This window comes from Homarus americanus, unplaced genomic scaffold (assembly GCF_018991925.1).
Source record: "Homarus americanus isolate GMGI-L3 unplaced genomic scaffold, GMGI_Hamer_2.0 scaffold40333, whole genome shotgun sequence".
NCBI classification, from domain to species: domain Eukaryota; kingdom Metazoa; phylum Arthropoda; class Malacostraca; order Decapoda; family Nephropidae; genus Homarus; species Homarus americanus.
In genome coordinates, this window is record NW_024714036.1 from 612,357 (window position 1) to 624,387 (window position 12,031).

Consider the following 12,031-nt stretch of genomic DNA (forward strand, 5'->3'; position numbering starts at 1 on the left):
TATCATCTGGAATAGTACAATAGCATGGTGGTAATAAGAACATCTCATAATGTTACCACGGTTATCACTTGAATATTTATTAATTTTATTTATTTATTATTATTATTTTTATTTTTTATTTTTTTTATTATAAGTATATACATAAATTACAGTGGAATTGAAAAACATATATATAATGGGGGAGCAGTACAACATGGGTTGTACAGTATTAAGGTTGAACAAGAGGACAGAGCTGTCAGGATTAGGGTCTAGTTGGCAGTTATGTTTATTGCAATGGTAATTTCTTATCTATTTACATGATAATTTCCGATAAACTGTTTTCATTTTACAATAAAAGCAGGTATTACAGGAAATATTAATACTTAGACAATAGATATTTTCTAAGAGATGATTTAAAAGAAGGGAGCGTAGTCTTTGCTCGGATGTGTGGGGGTAAGTTGTTCCACACTTTCACACCTTAATATTTTATGGAGGTCTGGGACTGAGAGGATGGCATGGGTGCCTTAAGTTGTATCTCTGATTACTCGGGAACTGGAAATAATTATTGTCAAGCAAGTGATTGATAGATTTGTAAACAAAGAGGGCACAGCAGTAGGTGCTAATATCTTCGAATTTTAACATTTTCAATTTAGCAAATTTTTCGTTTGTGTGATCTGTTTTTTTCAAGTAGGTCATTGTCCGTACAACTCTCTTTTGTGCAGTAACCAGGGATTGTGTTTTTGAAGAGCCACAGGCCCCCCCATAGTGTGTGACAGTGTATCAGGTGTTGGTAAACAAGATCATAATAGATTGCTTTCATTGCTGTAAGAGTGAGTGACTGACGAGTGTGATACAGGATACCTCACTGTTTATTGACTTTACTGTGAATGGCTTGTATGTGGTTTGTTCAGTTAAGTTTCTCATCAACAATAACTCCGAGGAATTTAGTATTTTCGCATTTGAGGACAGGATTACCAAGGTACAGCGGGTCCAAGTCGGGGGGTAATTTTTTCTTCTGTGAAAGATCGTGTAGTGGGTTTTCTCAAGGTTTAAGGTCAGCTTATTACGTATTACCCAGGTCCTGAATCTATTCAATTCAGTGTTCATAGTTCTCATCAAGAAATGGAGGTCTGAGTTGCTGGCATAGAGATTACTATCGTCTGCAAATAAGATGTATTTTATGAGTGTGCTGGCGTGGACTATGTCGTTTATGTACAACAAAAACAGTACTGGACCGAGAATGGAACCTTGGGGGGACGCCATACAAGATTGGCGAAGGGTCAGATTGGTGATTATTATAGCAGACATACTGCTTCCTGTTGAACAGATATGAGGTAAACCAACTGTGGGGCAGGCCCTTAATGCCGTAATGTTCAAGCTTTGAAAGGAGGATGGTATGGTCGACAGTATCGAAGGCTTTAGAGAGGTCCAAGAATATACCGACTGTGAACTGACTGTCATCAAAGGAATTTAAGATGTCATTAGTAAAGGATAGCAGAGCACTCTCAGTCTACCTTCTAGCTCTAAATCCAAACTGGGAGTCTGTAAAGATGTTATTGACACTGCAGAAAGAATTTAGTGTACTACATGCTAGCTTCTCCAGTATCTTACTCAAGGCTGGGAGGACTGATATGGGGTGGTAATTCTTTAAAAGACCTTTGTCCCCAGATTTTTATATGCTGAGTGAACTTTAGCAATTTTCAGTTTATCCGGAAAGACACCACTAGCTAGTGAAGGAGGAGTTACAGATGTGCAGGAGAACAGGTAGTAATAAGTGGGCTACTTTCTTAATGGTGCCCATTGTTGTATTATCTTCGCCTGCTGCTGCATCAATGGACATTTTTATGATGCCCAGTAATTCATCTGCTGTGACAGGAGATAAGAACAGCTCATTTTGCTGTCTGTTTTGCAGGTAGGCTCTAAATTCCTCGTGGTGATCAGGGATGCTCTCTGCAAGATTTTTGCCAACATTAATAAAATATTCATTGAAGAGGTTGGCAATGAGGGAGGGTCCCGTTACAACTGAATCATTTATCATAAAAGCTGAGTGGGGGGCCGAAGGCTTAGTGTTCCTGTTCTGAATAGAATTTATGATATTCCAGATTTTCTTACTGTCGCCCGATGCTGACTGGAGTTTATTTGTATGGATGGGAGGAAGACTGCTAGGATGGATGGCAGGAGGAATGAGAGGATGGATGGCCGGATTGATGAGCGAAGGGATTGCAGGATGTATGGCAGAAGGGATGGCAGGATGGATGAAAGAAGGAATAGCTGCAGGGATGAGAGAAGGAATGAGAGGGTTGGTAGGATAGATAGCTGCAAGGATGGCAAGAAGGATGGCAGGTGGAATGGCAGAAGGGGTGGTGGGAAGGATGGTAGGATGGATGGGAGGACTCTGTCAGCGGTAGGAGGGACTGAACACAGCATCCGTCCACCACAAATGACCAGAGGTCCCGGGGCCCACGATGACATCTTTATGGAATGTGGACACCCAACACCTGGACACACACGCACCCCAGCAGGAGGGAGGGGGAAGGGGGGGAGGGGGAGGGGGAGGGGTAGGAGGGTTGTGTCACATAGAGAACTAAAACGAAGTTGATTGTTTGTGGTGGTCATGATCCCCGAAGCAAAATTAGGTAATAACAACAACGATAACAACATCAACAAATAATAATAATAATAATAATAATAATAATAATAATAATAATAATAATAATAAAGAACCTTAACCTTCTTAGAATATGACTAAAGTTAACATTCTCTCCTCCGCTTGACCCTTCACCCCCCATCAGATGCTGTGCTTGACGTGGTGTTTTTCAGGCCAATAACCCGCCAGCTCTGGGCAGTTCGCTCTAAAAACATTGTTAATCTATATATTGTAAACCGTATGTGTTCTTGTCTCTCTTCTCAGTAGCTGTTTATTGTACCCTTTAGGCGCCGTGGGTTTGTGATGGCTTTTAATATTTAGTTTTTTTTTATTTCAGTGATTTATGGTAATTTTTAAGTGTTGTTCCAGTATTATTATTGTATTTTCTGCCTTTGGTTTAATTAAATGGAAATGTATAGTAGATTCAGGTGGAGTTAGATAATGTTGTATTTATTTATTATGAATAATAGATATATATATACATAAAGAGTGAAGATATTACCGCGTCAGTTGGTGGTGTCAAACTTAACAACAGCCAGCCACAGCTTGAAGGCAAACGTCATCATATCCTTAAACGCCAGAGAGAAAGAAAGAAGATTTGAAGAGCAATTACCGTGACGTGTGAGGAACAAATGTGGGCAGAGGTCAGCGGGAGGCAGGGCGGCGTCCTACTGGGCGGAGTCCTGCCGCCCTCGCCCGCCTCCACCCACCAGGGAGTCCAGCCACCCCCGCCCGTCCACCACACTGCCCCTGGACCGCCTCCACACACCAGGGGGCCCACTCCCGACTGTAACCTACACCCACCACCACAGCTGAACACAATGGACACACTCTTTTATGAGATGGTAAGGCAGTGCAGCGTCTCAAGTGGTGTTACTGTTTCATGGAGAGAGTTAAGGCGGGAACTATCTGTAGCACTAGCCACGGACACATGGGATCTGATCCACAGCTCAGGCAGAAGGGTTTTTATGGTCAATGTTTAGTGTTTAATTAAGAGTTCCAGATCCCCGGAGACAATGAGTTACCATAGCTGTTGTTGTTGTTGTTCCTCGTGTCTATTGTTTGTTCGTCTGTGTGTTTGTGGCGTGTGAGCTAATGACGTAACAACGATGCTATTACTACTACACACAATAATAATAATGATGATGATGATGATGATGATGATGATGAAAATAATAATATAGTTTAGTCAACAGAACTATAAGAGTACCACCATAGCTCAGGTTAACACAGGTCAGTGAACGTAATAAACTACCATGATAAACATAAAAGTATAATTAAAGTATTATAAGTCAACAGTTCAGTCATTATACTCTAATGATGGACATTTGTATTCTACCTGAACAAGAACTGTACACTGAAATACACTACAAATAAAGTACACTGAACACATTTACACAACCAGTAGGAGCAGTATACACTTAACATACATACATACATACATACATACATACATACATACATACATACATACATACATACATACATACATACATACATACTAACATACATACATACATACATGCATACATACATACATGCATACATACATACTGGCGCTCCTCTCGGAGCAGCCAGGTCAACTGTTAAATTGGCCCATACCAACTCCCTCCCCTGAACCCTCCTCCCCACCGGAATATCAACATGTTCTCGCCAGAAGTTACAATTTCATTTAGGAAAGGAATGGAACCAGTGTTAAACAGAGGTGAACGGTGGTGAACAGTGCTTAAGTCAGTGAGAACAACTCAACAGTAACAGTGGTACCCAAGTTGACCTTCACACAGTGAGGTCCCAGGTACCCAGTGATAACGGCCCGTGAGACCCAACAACCAGCGATGTGTTAATCCGTCTACGATAGGAAGGCCTGGAACCACACCTCACTTATATAACACCATCTGTGAGGGAATTACTACACCAGGTGAGGCCCCTCATAACACCATCTGTGAGGGAATTACTACACCACGTGAGGCCCCTCATAACACCATCTGTGAGGGAATTACTACACCACGTGAGGCCCCTCATAACACCATCTGTGAGGCCCCTCATAACACCATCTGTGAGGGAATTACTACACCACGAGGCCTTCATAACACCATCTGTGAGGGAATTACTACACCACGTGAGGCCCCATAACACCATCTGCGAGGGAATTGAGGTGATCAACACCATCTGTGAGGGAATTACTACACCACGTGAGGCCCCTCATAACACCATCTGTGAGGGAATTACTACACCACGTGAGGCCCTCATAACACCATCTGTGAGGAATTACTACACCACGTGAGGTCCCTATAACACTGATCTGGAGGGAATTACACACCACGGAGGCCCTCATACACCATCTGTAGGAAACTACACCACGTGAGGTCCCTCCTAACACCATCTGGGAGGGAGTTACTACACTGCGTCTTTGCTGTTCAACACCTACATTAATCTGTATGTTCACTGTATGTTCCTTTACCTTTCTCTAATGAAGGCTTTTGTTAAACCACCAATGTATGTAATAAGTCATTTATGTCCAATGTATATTTTCAGCCTTCGGGCTGCAGAACTTTTTCAATAAACCGTCAATTATTATTATTATTATTATTATTACATACATACACACATACATACATACAGTACACTACAGTAACCTATAAAAAGTGTCCTACAGTCTACAGTAAACAGGCCACCACGACACACTGTATACACAATCAATTAACATTTAGCACCTTACAAATGACCTCACGACCCGGGCGTTGGTGTAGGGTCCTTGTGGTGCCTCTGGCCAGTGTCACGAGGGCCAGTCAGTCAGGCCAGGGGACAGTGCCAGGCTGGGACCCGTCACCACGACAACCTCCTCCTTGTGTGTGTGTGTGTTATGAGGATATCCAGCACCCAACTGCCTCAAAGAAATAATAACAACAGCTAAAATGGCGTCAAAATTGCCCCCGGACTGTAACCAGAATCTCACTAGCATGCATACATTAATTTTTCCTCAATCATTTAATATCTCTAACTGACTCAATGTAATGGTTAAAATGGCGTTAAAATTGGGCTGAGACTGTAACTAGATACATTAACTTACGCCTAATAAGGGATAGAATTTAGGTACAGGTACTTGAGCGACTGGAGACCTGCCTCACCCGGAAACAGTCACGCCACGTTTATTGTGTTTACATGAGTCTTCCCTCCCGTGGAACTTAGTGTAAACTGATACTTGTGTAATGATAATAGTAACGATGACAATAATAGTAATACTAAAATGATGGTGATGATGATGATGATGATGATGATGATGATGATGATGATGATGATGATGATGATGATGATGATGATGATGATGATGATTTTGTTTCCTAGTTTTTATATAGCTCTCCTCTCAAGGAAAAAAATATAACAAACATAAAATATAATAAAGTTTTGGAAGGAGGAAAAAAAAATCATGTTGTAATGTTCTGGGAGGAAAAAAAAACCCCGAAGAGGATACTATAGACGGAGGTACTGAGGTCATATTGTATCCCGGCGACCACAGGGACGTTGATGACCTTTGACAGGGACAGTAATCCTAGGGGAGGGGCGACCTGGGGACACGGTAGGGGGAGGAGGGGCGGAGAGAAGGGGCATGGGAGGACATGTAGATATTAGGGCTAACTCTGAAAGACACGGGGAGGTACCTAAGAGCTTGAATGGATACGGAGGAACACGGGGGAGACACGGGAGAGACGGATGGAACAGAGACACGGAGGAACACGGAGAGACACGGATGGACACGGGGACATAGAGGGACATTAGGATGACCCCAGGACACGGAGGGATGGAGGGGGGACATGGCTACTCCCCAAGCACTTTTCTCCCACAGAAACACACAAGGATAGAACTCATTGAGACTATCTTTTTTTTTTTTCTGGCGGTGGATGAGTGTGTGTGTGTGTGTGTGTGTGTGTGTGTGTGTGTGAGAGACTGCCTGGGGACAGATCTGATGACCCTTGACGACGACACTGGAGGAGAGGAGGAGGAGGAGGGGAGGAGGAGGAGGAGGAGAGGAGGAGGAGGAGGAGGAGGAAGTGGTGGGGAGGAGGAAGGGAAAGAAGAGGTAAAAACAGAAAGGCAAAAAAATGCAAGAAGAAGAAGGAAGAAGAAAAAAGGAAGAAAGAGGAAAGAGGAAAAGAGAAGGAAGAAGGATCAGTGGAAGGTTCTGAGTGTCGGGTTAAGTCTTTGGTCAGTCAGCTAAGTCTAGGGGGAAGGGTGGGAGGGGGGGGCAGGGATGGGGTAGGGGAGGGGGGTAGGAGGGGGAGGTGGGAGGGGAGGGGTGAGGCCAGAGAGAAAGAGGGGGGGTTGGGGAGGCCAGACAGACAGACACAACCTCTGAGATTTGAGGCCATGTTGAGGCCTTCCAGTCAAGAGTACACCTGTTGACACCGTATTTATGGCATCCTCTAGTGGTGGGGAGGAGAAGGAGGAAGGAGGGGAAGGAGGAAGAGGGGAAGGAGGAAGAGGGGAAGAGGAGGAGGAAGAGAAGGAACAATATGAAGAAGAAGAAGAGGAGGAGAAGGAGTAAGAAGATGAGGAAGAGGAACAGGTGGGGAGGAAGAAGACGAAATGAAAGAGGAGGAGGAGAGGAAGAGGTGGGGGAGAGGAAGGGGAGGAGAAGGTATTGATACATAATGTGGATGGATTTCAGGAATGGATACTGTAGCTCTCTGTTGGTGAGGAGTGTGGAAGAGTTGTAAGTGGATATTGTGTGTAGATGTGGATGAATATTGTGGATGAATTTGTGTGGGTCAATTATGTAGGTGGATGTTGTGGGTGGATGTTGTAGACAGACAGACAGACAGACAGACAGACAGACAGACAGACAGACAAACAGATAAGTATACCAATTCAACCTAAATCATATACCTAAAACACTTTGTTACTTTAAATTATCCCTTAAGAGTAACAGTGAGAGTTCCTTAAAGTCCCTTAAAAAATGGTAAGGGTCTGGCCACCCATTAAGGAAGGCCTCTGACACTAGGGGGTATCCCATTTGTGCCCTCTGCCTGGGAGGTCCACACACACACACACACACACACATATAATATACGCACACACACACACTCACACATGTACACATATACGCACACACACAATTATTGCAACACCACATGTCACCTGTTCAACACCTCAGCACACCTAGGCTACGTGACCTCACACAGGATGACAACAAAGCAGCCTCGACCATCCACTGTAAACAATGAATGAAGTGAGTTATTTCTGTCCATTGTGTATATTCAGTGTTTAGTCATATAGTCATATAGTCACAGAGTCATAATACAGTCATACAGTCTAACAGTCATACAGTCATACAGTCTAACAGTCATACAGTCATACAGTCTAACAGTCATACAGTCTAACAGTCACACAGTCATACAGTCACAGAGTCAGAAGTGATACAGTCACAGAGTTATACAGTCACACAGTCATACAGTCACAGAGTCATATAGTCATACAGTCACAGAGTTATACATTCACACAGTCATACAGTCATACAGTCATGCCCACACGACATACCTGAAATTTATACCAAGATTAGAAGTAAAATCGTGAAGGTCCCGAACACACACTGCCATACTGTGTGTGTGTGTGTGTGTGTGTGTGTGTGTGTGTGTGTGTGTGTGTGTGTGTATATATGTATGTGTGTGTATGTGTGTGTGTATATAAAAAAAAAATAATGAATAAATAAAATCAATAAATATTGAAGTGATAACCGTGGTAACATTATGAGATTTTCTTATTACCACCATGCTATTGTATTATTCCAGATGATTCCAAATATTACATAATACTTCCTTGAGATAAATGTATAGTATATATCAGGTGCCTCAAAGAGAGCTCAGGTTCTCAACTGGCTCAGCCATGTTAATATTATCCACTCTGTATCTGTATTTTTCTGGCTAAATAAAATGTTTCAATTCAATTTGTTTCAATTCAATCGTCGTGTGTGTTGGGTGTTGTGTAATAAGGTCACAACACAAGTTTAATGTGGGATTGTTGTTGTTGTTGTTGTTGTTGTTGTTGTTGTTGTTGTTGTTTGTTGTTGTTATTGTTATGAAGATGTTAGAGAGGGATTAACAAATTCTTGAATAAGGAACTTAACTTAACCTAACCTAAAATTAATCTGATATAACTTAAGAATGAGAGAGAGAGAGAGACGAAGGAAGGTGAGTGAGGATGTGAAGATAACGACATAGGATAATTGGAAGATAAAAGAGAGAAGGAAATTAAAAATGAAGAAGAATGAGAGAATAAAGAGGAGAATGGTGTAGGTGTGATAGATGTGGGAATGGGAGTGAAGGAAACAAGAGTGAGGAATATGAGAGACGGTGAGAGGAAAGGAGGGAGGGAGGGAAGGAGGGAGGGAGGGAGGGAGGGAGGGAGGGAGGGAAGGAAACAGAAGACACAGGACTCCACAACACTCCCACAGGATATCCACCACAACAGTCATCCTCCATCTTCCCTCAACTCCTTCAACCACTCGAAAAAGGTCCTTGTGGTGGGAGGTTAGGTCCATAACGGCCTCCTAGCAGCCTCTCCACAGACCATAGCAGACCACCAGGGACCACCAAAGACCGAATGAGGCAACCCAGCACAGGACAGTAGCACCTGTTCCCGGGTCGAAACATCTCTTGAGGTCAATGTCTGGCGACGTTTTAGGAGGCAGTGTTTCTAAACATAGCGGAGACTTTCCCAGGCTCACAGACACCACAAGAAAGAGTTGGTGGGATGGGGCGGGGAGATGGCCATCTTGGACGAGGTCCTTCATGTCGTGATGCCTCCCAAGGAAACACAATTTTGTTATTTATCTCGTCATTATCTTTGGAAAAAAATACATTGTGAGGGTTTTATAAGACAAGATCAAATAACAATAAAAAACTTCTTAAGTATGGGAAGAGATAAAGAATGAGGGAATAAAGCACAACAAAATTAAGAGGAAAATCAAGAGAGAAAAAAATCGTGAGAAGGTGGGAGGGGAGGAGAGTGGGTGTGAGAGGCTGAGTAATGCCGTGGGTGGTGGTGCTGGACAGCCGGGCAGGGCAGGGCAGGCACACAGGTCCAACCCTTACTCCTACCTTACCCCTTACTCCTACATCCTGGTCCCCCTTACGCTACCTTACCCCTTACTCCTAGATCCTGGCCCCCCTTACTCCCACCTCCCGATCCCCCTTACTCCTACCTCTTGGTCCCCCTATTCACTCCCAACCCTTGTTCCCTTGCTTCCTGCCTTGCCCCTCATCCCTTACTCCTAACCCCATTTCCCTTTTCCCTTATTCCTACTCCCCCCCACTCCCTTACTCCAGCCCCTCACCCACCCTATTTTACCCCTACCGCCTCTTCCAATCCCCAAACATCTCCAACCATCACCCATCCCATCCTGTCCTCCCACCCACCCACCCACCCACCCACCCGCCAGCCCTGACACATACACCGTGAAACAGCCGCCCATACACCACCCAAAAAGTCCGCTCATGCATATGCTCGCTTTTAAGAGCATATCTGTTTCTCTGTAGAGCATAATAATATACGAGAGAGAGAGAGAGAGAGAGAGAGAGAGAGAGAGAGAGAGTCGTGCCGTCCCATAATATCAAGTTCTGCTGCCGTCCAAGCATCACTAAATACATTTTGATGTGAGTGTTGGTGGTGATAGTTTGTACTGTGTCTGTCTCTCGTGTCTCTCTGTCTCCAGCATACACAAAGATACACTCCAACCATACAGACATATTATACACAAAGAGACCTCATCTCCCCACACACACACACACACACACACACACACACACATATACATACACACGTAGGTACACGGTCACGCGGGGTGACCTGTAAGGCACGTCACGAACACCACCCCACCACTTACCACCATTACCACCACCCACCATCACCACCACCCACCATCACCACCATCCACCACCACCACTACCACCATCCCCACCACTACCACCTACCACCATCATCCACCTCCATCCACCACCACCCCCACCACTACCACTCACCAACCACCACCACCCCACCACCACCACCACCCACCATCACCACCCACCACCACCCACCACCACCACCCACCATCACCCACCACCATCCACCACCACCCCCACCCACCATCACCCACCACCATCCACCACCACCCACCATCACCCACCACCATCCACCATCACCCTTCTCTGTTGTTGGACCAGTGATGTGTTTTGGCTTGTCTCCTCTCCGTACGATGAACGACATTACCAATACTGTCTTAAGGCACACCCACTCACACCCAACACACCCCACACCCACTCACACCCAACACACCCCACACCGCTCACACCCAACACAACCCACACCCACTCACACAACACACCCCACACCACACCACACACCACACACCATGGACACACCCCACACCCACTCACACACACACCCACACACACACCCACACCACACCCACACCCCCACACCCAACACACCCCCACACCACCACACCCACCACACCCCACACCCACCACACCCAACACACCCCACACCCACTCTCACCCAACACACCCTACACCCCACACACATCCAACACACCACACCCACCACACCCAACACACCCCACACCCACTCACACCACACACCCCACACCCACTCACACCCAACACACCCCACACCCACTCACACCCAACACACCCTACACCCACACACACCCAATACACCCCACACCCACTCTCACCCAACACACCCTACACCCACACACACCCAATACCACGACCTCATCTGCAAATTTGGTAAGAAGCTTACACCATCCTCGACACCGGCTCCTACTACCACCTGAGATCCCTAGTCCGAGAATTGCTGTTCAACACCACAACCGCATCCAGCCCATACGTGCACGAACTGATCGCTATAAGAACAGCCCAGTCCCAACCATTGTAAAAATTATCAATAACTTGTAATAAATCAGTGTATTCACTCCCAGTAAACACTACTCCTTGCACTGTCACTATGTTGAAATGAACTGTAGTTTGAGCTTTTCCCCATCTAGTTATTACATGTCTTATTTGTGTCACTTATGTTACTTGTATATTATTTGTAATTCGAAACCCATTCCCCAAATATGTAACTGTATATTTTCAGCCTTCTGGCTGCCAAACTCTTTCAATAAACCGTTAATTATTATTATTATTATTAAAACACCCCACACCCACTCACACCCAACAGACCCCACACCCAACACACCCTACACCCACTCACACCCAACACACCCCACACCCACTCACACCCAACACACCCTGCACCCACACACACACCCACACACCCCACACCCAATACACCCCACACCCACTCACACCCAACACACCCCACACCCACTCACACCCAACACACCCTACACCCACACACACCCAATACACCCCACACCCACTCTCA